Genomic DNA, 13,773 nt, shown 5'->3' with positions numbered 1-13,773 from the left:
GGGTGGTATGGCCGTAAGCAATTAGTGCAGGCGCAAAACCAGTTTTATACAGTAGCACATAAGGAGTGAGAAAGCTGCTGAGGCTCGACGTTACACTTTACAAAAACAATCATTAGTTAGATATAACGGCAGTAATTGATTCAGTAGGACTCCTTATCCATGTAAACGATCATTGTGACATCTGAATTCATTAATTATCTGAAATACACTGCGTGTGCGTGTGATGTTAAATGTTTGAACCAAGGTTAACGGTTAAAGTGTCAGAGAATGGGTGGTGATTTTTTGACGTCCTCCCATGATCTGAAGTGAGCGTGCGTGTTTGTGTTGGTGAAAGTTTAAGAAATGTACAACTGTCGGTTCAGCTCTCTGGTGCTCCCTGCTGGCAGTATCACTATACTGTCCTCATGTTTCACAAAATAGTTTTGAGAGACGTTGTCAGTTTTTGTATGTTGCTTAAATCCTCCAAAGCGGTTGGCAGTAAACATCAGGTCACGGTACGCCACGGTAGGCCACGGAGGCAATGAGCTCGAGTTGAAAAAGAAAATGCTTACAGCACCTGGTATTCCCAGGCGGTCTCCCATCCAAGTACTAACCAGGCCCGACCCTGCTTAGCTTCCGAGATCAGACGAGATCGGGCGTGTTCAGGGTGGTATGGCCGTAAGCAATTAGTGCAGGCGCAAAACCAGGTTTTATACAGTAGCACATAAGGAGTGAGAAAGCTGCTGAGGCTCGACGTTACACTTTACAAAAACAATCATTAGTTAGATATAAACGGCAGTAATTGATTCAGTAGGACTCCTTATCCATGTAAACGATCATTGTGACATCTGAATTCATTAATTATCTGAAATACACTGCGTGTGCGTGTGATGTTAAATGTTTGAACCAAGGTTAACGGTTAAAGTGTCAGAGAATGGGTGGTGATTTTTTGACGTCCTCCCATGATCTGAAGTGAGCGTGCGTGTTTGTGTTGGTGAAAGTTTAAGAAATGTACAACTGTCGGTTCAGCTCTCTGGTGCTCCCTGCTGGCAGTATCACTATACTGTCCTCATGTTTCACAAAAATAGTTTTGAGAGACGTTGTCAGTTTTTGTATGTTGCTTAAATCCTCCAAAGCGGTTGGCAGTAAACATCAGGTCACGGTACGCCACGGTAGGCCACGGAGTCAATGAGCTCGAGTTGAAAAAGAAAAAGCTTACAGCACCTGGTATTCCCAGGCGGTCTCCCATCCAAGTACTAACCAGGCCCGACCCTGCTTAGCTTCCGAGATCAGACGAGATCGGGCGTGTTCAGGGTGGTATGGCCGTAAGCAATTAGTGCAGGCGCAAAACCAGGTTTTATACAGTAGCACATAAGGAGTGAGAAAGCTGCTGAGGCTCGACGTTACACTTTTACAAAAACAATCATTAGTTAGATATAAACGGCAGTAATTGATTCAGTAGGACTCCTTATCCATGTAAACGATCATTGTGACATCTGAATTCATTAATTATCTGAAATACACTGCGTGTGCGTGTGATGTTAAATGTTTGAACCAAGGTTAACGGTTAAAGTGTCAGAGAATGGGTGGTGATTTTTTGACGTCCTCCCATGATCTGAAGTGAGCGTGTGTTTGTGTTGGTGAAAGTTTAAGAAATGTACAACTGTCGGTTCAGCTCTCTGGTGCTCCCTGCTGGCAGTATCACTATACTGTCCTCATGTTTCACAAAAATAGTTTTGAGAGACGTTGTCAGTTTTTGTATGTTGCTTAAATCCTCCAAAGCGGTTGGCAGTAAACATCAGGTCACGGTACGCCACGGTAGCCACGGAGTCAATGAGCTCGAGTTGAAAAAGAAAAGCTTACAGCACCTGGTATTCCCAGGCGGTCTCCCATCCAAGTACTAACCAGGCCCGACCCTGCTTAGCTTCCGAGATCAGACGAGATCGGGCGTGTTCAGGGTGGTATGGCCGTAAGCATTAGTGCAGGCGCAAAACCAGGTTTTATACAGTAGCACATAAGGAGTGAGAAAGCTGCTGAGGCTCGACGTTACACTTTTACAAAAACAATCATTAGTTAGATATAAACGGCAGTAATTGATTCAGTAGGACTCCTTATCCATGTAAACGATCATTGTGACATCTGAATTCATTAATTATCTGAAATACACTGCGTGTGCGTGTGATGTTAAATGTTTGAACCAAGGTTAACGGTTAAAGTGTCAGAGAATGGGTGGTGATTTTTTGACGTCCTCCCATGATCTGAAGTGAGCGTGCCTGTTTGTGTTGGTGAAAGTTTTAAGAAATGTTCAACTGTCGGTTCAGCTCTCTGGTGCTCCCTGCTGGCAGTATCACTATACTGTCCTCAGTTTCACAAAAATAGTTTTGAGACGTTGTCAGTTTTTGTTATGTTGCTTAAATCCTCCAAAGTTGAGTTGGCATGTAACACCATCAGGTCACGGTACGCACGGAGTCAATGAGCTCGAGTTGAAAAAGAAAAAGCTTATAGCACCTGGTATTCCCAGGCGGTCTCCCATCCAAGTACTAACCAGGCCCGACCCTGCTTAGCTTCCGAGATCAAACGAGATCGGGCGTGTTCAGGGTGGTATGGCCGTAAGCAATTAGTGCAGGCGCAAAACCAGGTTTTATACAGTAGCACATAAGGAGTGAGAAAGCTGCTGAGGCTCGACGTTACACTTTTACAAAAACAATCATTAGGTAGATATAAACGGCAGTAATTGATTCAGTAGGACTCCTTATCCATGTAAACGATCATTGTGACATCTGAATTCATTAATTATCTGAAATACACTGCGTGTGCGTGTGATGTTAAATGTTTGAACCAAGGTTAACGGTTAAAGTGTCAGAGAATGGGTGGTGATTTTTTGACGTCCTCCCATGATCTGAAGTGAGCGTGCGTGTTTGTGTTGGTGAAAGTTTAAGAAATGTACAACTGTCGGTTTCAGCTCTCTGGTGCTCCCTGCTGGCAGTATCACTATACTGTCCTCATGTTTCACAAAAATAGTTTTGAGAGACGTTGTCAGTTTTTGTATGTTGCTTAAATCCTCCAAAGCTGGTTGGCAGTAACATCATTCACGGTACCACGGTAGCCACGGAGTCAATGAGCTCGAGTTGAAAAAGAATAAGCTTACAGCACCTGGTATTCCCAGGCGGTCTCCCATCCAAGTACTAACCAGGCCCGACCCTGCTTAGCTTCCGAGATCAGACGAGATCGGGCGTGTTCAGGGTGGTATGGCCGTAAGCAATTAGTGCAGGCGCAAAACCAGGTTTTATACAGTAGCACATAAGGAGTGAGAAAGCTGCTGAGGCTCGACGTTACACTCTTTACAAAACAATCATTAGTTAGATATAAACGGCAGTAAATGATTCAGTAGGACTCCTTATCCATGTAAACGATCATTGTGACATCTGAATTCATTAATTATCTGAAATACACTGCGTGTGCGTTGTGATGTTAAATGTTTGAACCAAGGTTAACGGTTAAAGTGTCAGAGAATGGGTGGTGATTTTTTTGACGTCCTCCCATGATCTGAAGTGAGGCGTGCGTGTTTGTGTTGGTGAAAGTTTAAGAATGTACAACTGTCGGTTCAGCTCTCTGGTGCTCCCTGCTGGCAGTATCACTATACTGTCCTCATGTTTCACAAAATAGTTTGAGAGACGTTGTCAGTTTTTGTATGTTGCTTAAATCCTCCAAAGCGGTTGGCAGTAACATCAGGTCACGGTACGCCACGGAGTCAATGAGCTCGAGTTGAAAAAGAAAAGCTTACAGCACCTGGTATTCCCAGGCAGGCTCCCATCCAAGTACTAACCAGGCCCGACCCTGCTTAGCTTCCGGGATCAGACGAGATCGGGCGTGTTCAGGGTGGTATGGCCGTAAGCCAATTAGTGCAGGCGCAAAACCAGGTTTTATACAGTAGCACATAAGGAGTGAGGAAAGCTGCTGAGGCTCGACGTTACACTCTTACAAAAACAATCATTAGTTAGATATAACGGCAGTAATTGATTCAGTAGGACTCCTTATCCATGTAAACGATCATTGTGACATCTGAATTCATTAATTATCTGAAATACACTGCGTGTGCGTGTGATGTTTAATGTTTGAACCAAGGTTAACGGTTAAAGTGTCAGAGAATGGGTGGTGATTTTTTTGACGTCCTCCCATGATCTGAAGTGAGCGTGCGTGTTTGTGTTGGTGAAAGTTTAAGAAATGTACAACTGTCGGTTCAGCTCTCTGGTGCTCCCTGCTGGCAGTATCACTATACTGTCCTCATGTTTCACAAAATAGTTTTGAGAGACGTTGTCAGTTTTTGTATGTTGCTTAAATCCTCCAAAGCGGTTGGCAGTAAACATCAGGTCACGGTACGCCACGGTAGGCCACGGAGGCACTGAGCTCGAGTTGAAAAAGGAAAAAGCTTACAGCACCTGGTATTCCCAGGCGGTCTCCCATCCAAGTACTAACCAGGCCCGACCCTGCTTAGCTTCCGAGATCAGACGAGATCGGGCGTGGTCAGGGTGGTATGGCCGTAAGCAATTAGTGCAGGCGCAAAACCAGGTTTTATACAGTAGCACATAAGGAGTGAGAAAGCTGCTGAGGCTCGACGTTACACTTTTACAAAAACAATCATTAGTTAGATATAAACGGCAGTAATTGATTCAGTAGGACTCCTATCCATGTAAACGATCATTGTGACATCTGAATTCATTAATTATCTGAAATACACTGCGTGTGCGTGTGATGTTAAATGTTTGAACCAAGGTTAACGGTTAAAGTGTCAGAGAATGGGTGGTGATTTTTGACGTCCTCCCATGATCTGAAGTGAGCGTGCGTTTTTGTGTTGGTGAAAGTTTAAGAAATGTACAACTGTCGGTTCAGCTCTCTGGTGCTCCCTGCTGGCAGTATCACTATACTGTCCTCATGTTTCACAAAAATAGTTTGAGAGACGTTGTCAGTTTTTGTATGTTGCTTAAATCCTCCAAAGCGGTTGGCAGTAAACATCAGGTCACGGTACGCACGGTAGGCACGGAGGCATGAGCTCGAGTTGAAAAAAGAAATAAGCTTACAGCACCTGGTATTCCCAGGCGGTCTCCCATCCAAGTACTAACCAGGCCCGACCCTGCTTAGCTTCCGAGATCAGACGAGATCGGGCGTGTTCAGGGTGGATTGGCCGTAAGCAATTAGTGCAGGCGCAAAACCAGGTTTTATACAGTAGCACATAAGGAGTGAGAAAGCTGCTGAGGCTCGACGTTACACTCTTTACAAAAACAATCATTAGTTAGATATAAACGGCAGTAATTGATTCAGTAGGACTCCTTATCCATGTAAACGATCATTGTGACATCTGAATTCATTAATTATCTGAAATACACTGCGTGTGCGTGTGATGTTAAATGTTTGAACCAAGGTTAACGGTTAAAGTGTCAGAGAATGGGTGGTGATTTTTTGACGTCCTCCCATGATCTGAAGTGAGCGTGCGTGTTTGTGTTGGTTAAAGTTTAAGAATGTACAACTGTCGTTTCAGCTCTCTGGTGCTCCCTGCTGGCAGTATCACTATACTGTCCTCATGTTTCACAAAATTAGTTTTGAGAGACGTTGTCAGTTTTTTGTATGTTGCTTAAATCCTCCAAAGCGGTTGGCAGTAAACATCAGGTCACGGTACGCCACGGTAGGCCACGGAGGCAATGAGCTCGAGTTGAAAAAGAAAAAGCTTACAGCACCTGGTATTCCCAGGCGGTCTCCCATCCAAGTACTAACCAGGCCCGACCCTGCTTAGCTTCCGAGATCAGACGAGATCGGGCGTGTTCAGGGTGGTATGGCCGTAAGCAATTAGTGCAGGCGCAAAACCAGGTTTATACAGTAGCACATAAGGAGTGAGAAAGCTGCTGAGGCTCGACGTTACACTCTTACAAAAACAATCATTAGTTAGATATAAACGGCAGTAATTGATTCAGTAGGACTCCTTATCCATGTAAACGATCATTGTGACATCTGAATTCATTAATTATCTGAAATACACTGCGTGTGCGTGTGATGTTAAATGTTGAACAAGGTTAACGGTTAAGTGTCAGAGAATGGGTGGTGATTTTTTGACGTCCTCCCATGATCTGAAGTGAGCGTGCGTGTTTGTGTTGGTGAAAGTTTAAGAAATGTACAACTGTCGGTTCAGCTCTCTGGTGCTCCCTGCTGGCAGTATCACTATACTGTCCTCATGTTTCACAAAAATAGTTTTGAGAGACGTTGTCAGTTTTTGTATGGTGCTTAAATCCTCCAAAGCGGTTGGCAGTAAACATCAGGTCACGGTACGCCACGGTAGGCCACGGAGGCAATGAGCTCGAGTTGAAAAGAAAAAGCTTACAGCACCTGGTATTCCCAGGCGGTCTCCCATCCAAGTACTAACCAGGCCCGACCCTGCTTAGCTTCCGAGATCAGACGAGATCGGGCGTGTTCAGGGTGGTATGGCCGTAAGCAATTAGTGCAGGCGCAAAACCAGGTTTTATACAGTAGCACATAAGGAGTGAGAAAGCTGCTGAGGCTCGACGTTACACTCTACAAAAACCAATCATTAGTTAGATATAAACGGCAGTAATTGATTCAGTAGGACTCCTTATCCATGTAAACGATCATTGTGCATCTGAATTCATTAATTATCTGAAATACACTGCGTGTGCGTGTGATGTTAAATGTTTGAACCAAGGTTAACGGTTTAAAGTGTCAGAGAATGGGTGGTGATTTTTGACGTCCTCCCATGATCTGAATGTGAGCGTGCGTGTTTGTGTTGGTGAAAGTTTAAGAAATGTACAACTGTCGGTTCAGCTCTCTGGTGCTCCCTGCTGGCAGTATCACTATACTGTCCTTCATGTTTCACAAAAATAGTTTTGAGAGACGTTGTCAGTTTTTGTATGTTGCTTAAATCCTCCAAAGCGGTTGGCAGTAAACATCAGGTCACGGTACGCCACGGTAGGCCACGGAGTCAATGAGCTCGAGTTGAAAAGAAAAGCTACAGCACCTGGTATTCCCAGGCGGTCTCCCATCCAAGTACTAACCAGGCCCGACCCTGCTTAGCTTCCGAGATCAGACGAGATGGGGCGTGTTCAGGGTGGTATGGCCGTAAGCAATTAGTGCAGGCGCAAAACCAGGTTTTATACAGTAGCACATAAGGAGTGAGAAAGCTGCTGAGGCTCGACGTTACACTCTTACAAAAACAATCATTAGTTAGATATAAACGGCAGTAATTGATTCAGTAGGACTCCTTATCCATGTAAACGATCATTGTGACATCTGAATTCATTAATTATCTGAAATACACTGCGTGTGCGTGTGATGTTAAATGTTTGAACCCAGGTTAACGGTTAAAGTGTCAGAGAATGGGTGGTGATTTTTTGACGCCCTCCCATGATCTGAAGTGAGCGTGCGTGTTTGTGTTGGTGAAAGTTTAAGAAATGTACAACTGTCGGTTCAGCTCTCTGGTGCTCCTTGCTGGCAGTATCACTATACTGTCCTCATGTTTCACAAAAATAGTTTGAGAGACGTTGTCAGTTTTTGTATGTTGCTTAAATCCTCCAAAGCGGTTGGCAGTAAACATCAGGTCACGGTACGCCACGGAGTCAATGAGCTCGAGTTGAAAAAGGAAAAAGCTTACAGCACCTGGTATTCCCAGGCGGTCTTCCCATCCAAGTACTAACCAGGCCCGACCCTGCTTAGCTTCCGAGATCAGACGAGATCGGGCGTGTTCAGGGTGGGTATGGCCGTAAGCAATTAGTGCAGGCGCAAAACCAGGTTTATACAGTAGCACATAAGGAGTGAGAAAGCTGCTGAGGCTCTGACGTTACACTTTTACAAAAACAATCATTAGTTAGATATAAACGGCAGTAATTGATTCAGTAGGACTCCTTATCCATGTAAACGATCATTGTGACATCTGAATTCATTAATATCTGAAATACACTGCGTGTGCGTGTGATGTTAAATGTTTGAACCAAGGTTAACGGTTAAAGTGTCAGAGAATGGGTGGTGATTTTTTGACGTCCTCCCATGATCTGAAGTGAGCGTGCGTGTTTGTGTTGGTGAAAGTTAAGAAATGTACAACTGTCGGTTCAGCTCTCTGGTGCTCCCTGCTGGCAGTATCACTATACTGTCCTCATGTTTCACAAAAATAGTTTTGAGAGACGTTGTCAGTTTTTTGTATGTTGCTTAAATCCTCCCAAGCGGTTGGCAGTAAACATCAGGTCACGGTACGCCACGGTAGGCCACGGAGTCAATGAGCTCGAGTTGAAAAAGAAAAAGCTTACAGCACCTGGTATTCCCAGGCGGTCTCCCATCCAAGTACTAACCAGGCCCGACCCTGCTTAGCTTCCGAGATCAGACGAGATCGGGCGTTTTCAGGGTGGTATGGCCGTAAGCAATTAGTGCAGGCGCAAAACCAGGTTTTATACAGTAGCACATAAGGAGTGAGAAAGCTGCTGAGGCTCGACGTTACACTCTTACAAAAACAATCATTAGTTAGATATAAACGGCAGTAATTGATTCAGTAGGACTCTTATCCATGTAAACGATCATTGTGACATCTGAATTCATTAATTATCTGAAATACACTGCGTGTGCGTGTGATGTTAAATGTTTGAACCAAGGTAAACGGTTAAAGTGTCAGAGAATGGGTGGTGATTTTTTGACGTCCTCCCATGATCTGAAGTGAGCGTGCGTGTTTGTGTTGGTGAAAGTTTAAGAAATGTACAACTGTCGGTTCAGCTCTCTGGTGCTCCCTGCTGGCAGTATCACTATACTGTCCTCATGTTTCACAAAATAGTTTGAGAGACGTTGTCAGTTTTTGTATGTTGCTTAAATCCTCCAAAGCGGTTGGCAGTAAACATCAGGTCACGGTACGCACGGAGTCAATGAGCTCGAGTTGAAAAAGAAAAAGCTACAGCACCTGGTATTCCCAGGCGGTCTCCCATCCAAGTACTAACCAGGCCCGACCCTGCTTAGCTTCCGAGATCAACGAGATCGGGCGTGTTCAGGGTGGTATGGCCGTAAGCAATTAGTGCAGGCGCAAAACCAGGTTTTATACAGTAGCACATAAGGAGTGAGAAAGCTGCTGAGGCTCGACGTTACACTCTTACAAAAACAATCATTAGTTAGATATAAACGGCAGTAATTGATTCAGTAGGACCCTTATCCATGTAAACGATCATTGTGACATCTGAATTCATTAATTATCTGAAATACACTGCGTGTGCGTGTGATGTTAAATGTTTGAACCAAGGTTAACGGTTAAAGTGTCAGAGAATGGGTGGTGATTTTTTGACGTCCTCCCATGATCTGAAGTGAGCGTGCGTGTTTGTGTTGGTGAAAGTTTAAGAAATGTACAACTGTCGGTTCAGCTCTCTGGTGCTCCCTGCTGGCAGTATCACTATACTGTCCTCATGTTTCACAAAAATAGTTTTGAGAGACGTTGTCAGTTTTTGTATGTTGCTTAAATCCTCCAAAGCGGTTGGCAGTAAACATCAGGTCACGGTACGCCACGGAGTCAATCGAGACTCGAGTTGAAAAAGAAAAAGCTTACAGCACCTGGTATTCCCAGGCGGTCTCCCATCCAAGTACTAACCAGGCCCGACCCTGCTTAGCTTCCGAGATCAGACGAGATCGGGCGTGTTCAGGGTGGTATGGCCGTAAGCAATTAGTGCAGGCGCAAAACCAGGTTTATACAGTAGCACATAAGGAGTGAGAAAGCTGCTGAGGCTCGACGTTACACTCTTACAAAAAACAATCATTAGTTAGATATAAACGGCAGTAATTGATTCAGTAGGACTCCTTATCCATGTAAACGATCATTGTGACATCTGAATTCATTAATTATCTGAAATACACTGCGTGTGCGTGGTGATGTTAAATGTTTGAACCAAGGTTAACGGTAAAGTGTCAGAGAATGGGTGGTGATTTTGACGTCCTCCCATGATCTGAAGTGAGCGTGCGTGTTTGTGTTGGTGAAAGTTAAGAAATGTACAACTGTCGGTTCAGCTCTCTGGTGCTCCCTGCTGGCAGTATCACTATACTGTCCTCATGTTTCACAAAAATAGTTTTGAGAGACGTTGTCAGTTTTTGTATGTTGCTTAAATCCTCCAAAGCGGTTGGCAGTAAACATCAGGTCACGGTACGCCACGGAGTCAATGAGCTCGAGTTGAAAAAGAAAAAGCTTACAGCACCTGGTATTCCAGGCGGTCTCCCATCCAAGTACTAACCAGGCCCGACCCTGCTTAGCTTCCGAGATCAGACGAGATCGGGCTTGTTCAGGGTGGTATGGCCGTAAGCAATTAGTGCAGGCGCAAAACCAGGTTTTATACAGTAGCACATAAGGAGTGAGAAAGCTGCTGAGGCTCGACGTTACACTCTTACAAAAACAATCATTAGTTAGATATAAACGGCAGTAATTGATTCAGTAGGACTCCTTATCCATGTAAACGATCATTGTGACATCTGAATTCATTAATTATCTGAAAATACACTGCGTGTGCGTGTGATGTTAAATGTTTGAACCAAGGTTAACGGTTAAAGTGTCAGAGAATGGGTGGTGATTTTTTGACGTCCTCCCATGATCTGAAGTGAGCGTGCGTGTTTGTGTTGGTGAAAGTTTAAGAAATGTACAACTGTCGGTTCAGCTCTCTGGTGCTCCCTGCTGGCAGTATCACTATACTGTCCTCATGTTTCACAAAAATAGTTTTGAGAGACGTTGTCAGTTTTTGTATGTTGCTTAAATCCTCCAAAGCGGTTGGCAGTAAACATCAGGTCACGGTACGCCACGGAGTCAATGAGCTCGAGTTGAAAAAGAAAAAGCTTACAGCACCTGGTATTCCCAGGCGGTCTCCCATCCAAGTACTAACCAGGCCCGACCCTGCTTAGCTTCCGAGATCAGACGAGATCGGGCGTGTTCAGGGTGGTATGGCCGTAAGCAATTAGTGCAGGCGCAAAACCAGGTTTTATACAGTAGCACATAAGGAGTGAGAAAGCTGCTGAGGCTCGACGTTACACTCTTACAAAAACAATCATTAGTTAGATATAAACGGCAGTAATTGATTCAGTAGGACTCCTTATCCATGTAAACGATCATTGTGACATCTGAATTCATTAATTATCTGAAATACACTGCGTGTGCGTGTGATGTTAAATGTTTGAACCAAGGTTAACGGTTTAAAGTGTCAGAGAATGGGTGGTGATTTTTTGACGTCCTCCCATGATCTGAAGTGAGCGTGCGTGTTTGTGTTGGTGAAAGTTTAAGAAATGTACAACTGTCGGTTCAGCTCTCTGGTGCTCCCTGCTGGCAGTATCACTATACTGTCCTCATGTTTCACAAAAATAGTTTTGAGAGACGTTGTCAGTTTTTGTATGTTGCTTAAATCCTCCAAAGCGGTTGGCAGTAAACATCAGGTCACGGTACGCCACGGAGTCAATGAGCTCGAGTTGAAAAAGAAAAAGCTTACAGCACCTGGTATTCCCAGGCGGTCTCCCATCCAAGTACTAACCAGGCCCGACCCTGCTTAGCTTCCGAGATCAGACGAGATCGGGCGTGTTCAGGGTGGTATGGCCGTAAGCAATTAGTGCAGGCGCAAAACCAGGTTTTATACAGTAGCACATAAGGAGTGAGAAAGCTGCTGAGGCTCGACGTTACACTCTTACAAAAACAATCATTAGTTAGATATAAACGGCAGTAATTGATTCAGTAGGACTCCTTATCCATGTAAACGATCATTGTGACATCTGAATTCATTAATTATCTGAAATACACTGCGTGTGCGTGTGATGTTAAATGTTTGAACCAAGGTTAACGGTTAAAGTGTCAGAGAATGGGTGGTGATTTTTTGACGTCCTCCCATGATCTGAAGTGAGCGTGCGTGTTTGTGTTGGTGAAAGTTTAAGAAATGTACAACTGTCGGTTCAGCTCTCTGGTGCTCCCTGCTGGCAGTATCACTATACTGTCCTCATGTTTCACAAAAATAGTTTTGAGAGACGTTGTCAGTTTTTGTATGTTGCTTAAATCCTCCAAAGCGGTTGGCAGTAAACATCAGGTCACGGTACGCCACGGAGTCAATGAGCTCGAGTTGAAAAAGAAAAAGCTTACAGCACCTGGTATTCCCAGGCGGTCTCCCATCCAAGTACTAACCAGGCCCGACCCTGCTAGCTTCCGAGATCAGACGAGATCGGGCGTGTTCAGGGTGGTATGGCCGTAAGCAATTAGTGCAGGCGCAAACCAGGTTTTATACAGTAGCACATAAGGAGTGAGAAAGCTGCTGAGGCTCGACGTTACACTCTTACAAAAACAATCATTAGTTAGATATAAACGGCAGTAAATTGATTCAGTAGGACTCCTTATCCATGTAAACGATCATTGTGACATCTGAATTCATTAATTATCTGAAATACACTGCGTGTGCGTGTGATGTTAAATGTTTGAACCAAGGTTAACGGTTAAAGTGTCAGAGAATGGGTGGTGATTTTTTGACGTCCTCCCATGATCTGAAGTGAGCGTGCGTGTTTGTGTTGGTGAAAGTTTAAGAAATGTACAACTGTCGGTTCAGCTCTCTGGTGCTCCCTGCTGGCAGTATCACTATACTGTCCTCATGTTTCACAAAAATAGTTTTGAGAGACGTTGTCAGTTTTTGTATGTTGCTTAAATCCTCCAAAGCGGTTGGCAGTAAACATCAGGTCACGGTACGCCACGGTAGGCCACGGAGTCAATGAGCTCGAGTTGAAAAGAAAAAGCTTACAGCACCTGGTATTCCCAGGCGGTCTCCCATCCAAGTACTAACCAGGCCCGACCCTGCTTAGCTTCCGAGATCAGACGAGATCGGGCGTGTTCAGGGTGGTATGGCCGTAAGCAATTAGTGCAGGCGCAAAACCAGGTTTTATACAGTAGCACATAAGGAGTGAGAAAGCTGCTGAGGCTCGACGTTACACTTTTACAAAAACAATCATTAGTTAGATATAAACGGCAGTAATTGATTCAGTAGGACTCCTTATCCATGTAAACGATCATTGTGACATCTGAATTCATTAATTATCTGAAATACACTGCGTGTGCGTGTGATGTTAAATGTTTGAACCAAGGTTAACGGTTAAAGTGTCAGAGAATGGGTGGTGATTTTTGACGTCCTCCCATGATCTGAAGTGAGCGTGCGTGTTTGTGTTGGTGAAAGTTTAAGAAATGTACAACTGTCGGTTCAGCTCTCTGGTGCTCCCTGCTGGCAGTATCACTATACTGTCCTCATGTTTCACAAAAATAGTTTTGAGAGACGTTGTCAGTTTTTGTATGTTGCTTAAATCCTCCAAAGCGGTTGGCAGTAAACATCAGGTCACGGTACGCCACGGTAGCCACGGAGGCAATGAGCTCGAGTTGAAAAAGAAAAAGCTTACAGCACCTGGTATTCCCAGGCGTCCCATCCAAGTACTAACCAGGCCCGACCCTGCTTAGCTTCCGAGATCAGACGAGATCGGGCGTGTTCAGGGTGGTATGGCCGTAAGCAATTAGTGCAGGCGCAAAACCAGGTTTATACAGTAGCACATAAGGAGTGAGAAAGCTGCTGAGGCTCGACGTTACACTCTTACAAAAAACAATCATTAGTTAGATATAAACGGCAGTAAATGATTCAGTAGGACTCCTTATCCATGTAAACGATCATTGTGACATCTGAATTCATTAATTATCTGAAATACACTGCGTGTGCGTGTGATGTTAAATGTTTGAACCAAGGTTAACGGTTAAAGTGTCAGAGAATGGGTGGTGATTTTTTG

At 44.3% G+C, this 13,773-nt stretch overlaps 21 non-coding genes across 21 annotated transcripts; all 21 read right to left on the bottom strand.

The window, feature by feature from the left end:
- Positions 1–544: 544 nt before the first annotated feature.
- On the bottom strand, positions 545–663 carry LOC130399550 (5S ribosomal RNA). The gene has a single exon (XR_008902058.1). It is a non-coding gene; the product is annotated as a 5S ribosomal RNA (ribosomal RNA).
- A 528-nt stretch (positions 664–1,191) lies between these two features.
- Positions 1,192–1,310, bottom strand: LOC130396596 (5S ribosomal RNA). Its single transcript, XR_008899223.1, has one exon. It is a non-coding gene; the product is annotated as a 5S ribosomal RNA (ribosomal RNA).
- A 525-nt stretch (positions 1,311–1,835) lies between these two features.
- On the bottom strand, positions 1,836–1,954 carry LOC130396595 (5S ribosomal RNA). The gene has a single exon (XR_008899222.1). It is a non-coding gene; the product is annotated as a 5S ribosomal RNA (ribosomal RNA).
- Positions 1,955–2,475: 521 nt separating this feature from the next.
- On the bottom strand, positions 2,476–2,594 carry LOC130400655 (5S ribosomal RNA). Its single transcript, XR_008903133.1, has one exon. It is a non-coding gene; the product is annotated as a 5S ribosomal RNA (ribosomal RNA).
- A 526-nt stretch (positions 2,595–3,120) lies between these two features.
- On the bottom strand, positions 3,121–3,239 carry LOC130396594 (5S ribosomal RNA). The gene has a single exon (XR_008899221.1). It is a non-coding gene; the product is annotated as a 5S ribosomal RNA (ribosomal RNA).
- Positions 3,240–3,756: 517 nt separating this feature from the next.
- LOC130395022 (5S ribosomal RNA) lies at positions 3,757–3,875 on the bottom strand. Its single transcript, XR_008898125.1, has one exon. It is a non-coding gene; the product is annotated as a 5S ribosomal RNA (ribosomal RNA).
- A 531-nt stretch (positions 3,876–4,406) lies between these two features.
- Positions 4,407–4,525, bottom strand: LOC130399835 (5S ribosomal RNA). Its single transcript, XR_008902332.1, has one exon. It is a non-coding gene; the product is annotated as a 5S ribosomal RNA (ribosomal RNA).
- Positions 4,526–5,050: 525 nt separating this feature from the next.
- LOC130400783 (5S ribosomal RNA) lies at positions 5,051–5,169 on the bottom strand. Its single transcript, XR_008903256.1, has one exon. It is a non-coding gene; the product is annotated as a 5S ribosomal RNA (ribosomal RNA).
- Positions 5,170–5,699: 530 nt separating this feature from the next.
- LOC130396593 (5S ribosomal RNA) lies at positions 5,700–5,818 on the bottom strand. Its single transcript, XR_008899220.1, has one exon. It is a non-coding gene; the product is annotated as a 5S ribosomal RNA (ribosomal RNA).
- Positions 5,819–6,342: 524 nt separating this feature from the next.
- On the bottom strand, positions 6,343–6,461 carry LOC130396592 (5S ribosomal RNA). Its single transcript, XR_008899219.1, has one exon. It is a non-coding gene; the product is annotated as a 5S ribosomal RNA (ribosomal RNA).
- Positions 6,462–6,988: 527 nt separating this feature from the next.
- LOC130395603 (5S ribosomal RNA) lies at positions 6,989–7,107 on the bottom strand. Its single transcript, XR_008898644.1, has one exon. It is a non-coding gene; the product is annotated as a 5S ribosomal RNA (ribosomal RNA).
- A 519-nt stretch (positions 7,108–7,626) lies between these two features.
- Positions 7,627–7,747, bottom strand: LOC130395354 (5S ribosomal RNA). Its single transcript, XR_008898421.1, has one exon. It is a non-coding gene; the product is annotated as a 5S ribosomal RNA (ribosomal RNA).
- Positions 7,748–8,275: 528 nt separating this feature from the next.
- On the bottom strand, positions 8,276–8,394 carry LOC130401200 (5S ribosomal RNA). Its single transcript, XR_008903666.1, has one exon. It is a non-coding gene; the product is annotated as a 5S ribosomal RNA (ribosomal RNA).
- A 514-nt stretch (positions 8,395–8,908) lies between these two features.
- Positions 8,909–9,026, bottom strand: LOC130395516 (5S ribosomal RNA). Its single transcript, XR_008898565.1, has one exon. It is a non-coding gene; the product is annotated as a 5S ribosomal RNA (ribosomal RNA).
- Positions 9,027–9,546: 520 nt separating this feature from the next.
- Positions 9,547–9,665, bottom strand: LOC130396591 (5S ribosomal RNA). Its single transcript, XR_008899218.1, has one exon. It is a non-coding gene; the product is annotated as a 5S ribosomal RNA (ribosomal RNA).
- Positions 9,666–10,181: 516 nt separating this feature from the next.
- Positions 10,182–10,299, bottom strand: LOC130395186 (5S ribosomal RNA). Its single transcript, XR_008898271.1, has one exon. It is a non-coding gene; the product is annotated as a 5S ribosomal RNA (ribosomal RNA).
- A 520-nt stretch (positions 10,300–10,819) lies between these two features.
- LOC130396589 (5S ribosomal RNA) lies at positions 10,820–10,938 on the bottom strand. Its single transcript, XR_008899216.1, has one exon. It is a non-coding gene; the product is annotated as a 5S ribosomal RNA (ribosomal RNA).
- A 520-nt stretch (positions 10,939–11,458) lies between these two features.
- LOC130396588 (5S ribosomal RNA) lies at positions 11,459–11,577 on the bottom strand. The gene has a single exon (XR_008899215.1). It is a non-coding gene; the product is annotated as a 5S ribosomal RNA (ribosomal RNA).
- A 519-nt stretch (positions 11,578–12,096) lies between these two features.
- On the bottom strand, positions 12,097–12,214 carry LOC130394687 (5S ribosomal RNA). The gene has a single exon (XR_008897821.1). It is a non-coding gene; the product is annotated as a 5S ribosomal RNA (ribosomal RNA).
- Positions 12,215–12,742: 528 nt separating this feature from the next.
- Positions 12,743–12,861, bottom strand: LOC130396587 (5S ribosomal RNA). Its single transcript, XR_008899214.1, has one exon. It is a non-coding gene; the product is annotated as a 5S ribosomal RNA (ribosomal RNA).
- Positions 12,862–13,388: 527 nt separating this feature from the next.
- On the bottom strand, positions 13,389–13,504 carry LOC130395304 (5S ribosomal RNA). The gene has a single exon (XR_008898376.1). It is a non-coding gene; the product is annotated as a 5S ribosomal RNA (ribosomal RNA).
- Between the last annotated feature and the right edge of the window lie 269 nt (positions 13,505–13,773).

This window comes from Gadus chalcogrammus, chromosome 12, assembly GCF_026213295.1.
Source record: "Gadus chalcogrammus isolate NIFS_2021 chromosome 12, NIFS_Gcha_1.0, whole genome shotgun sequence".
Taxonomy (NCBI): Eukaryota; Metazoa; Chordata; class Actinopteri; order Gadiformes; family Gadidae; genus Gadus; species Gadus chalcogrammus.
The sequence above is the reverse complement of the archived record's forward strand: the minus strand, read 5'-3'. Positions and strand labels throughout refer to the sequence as shown.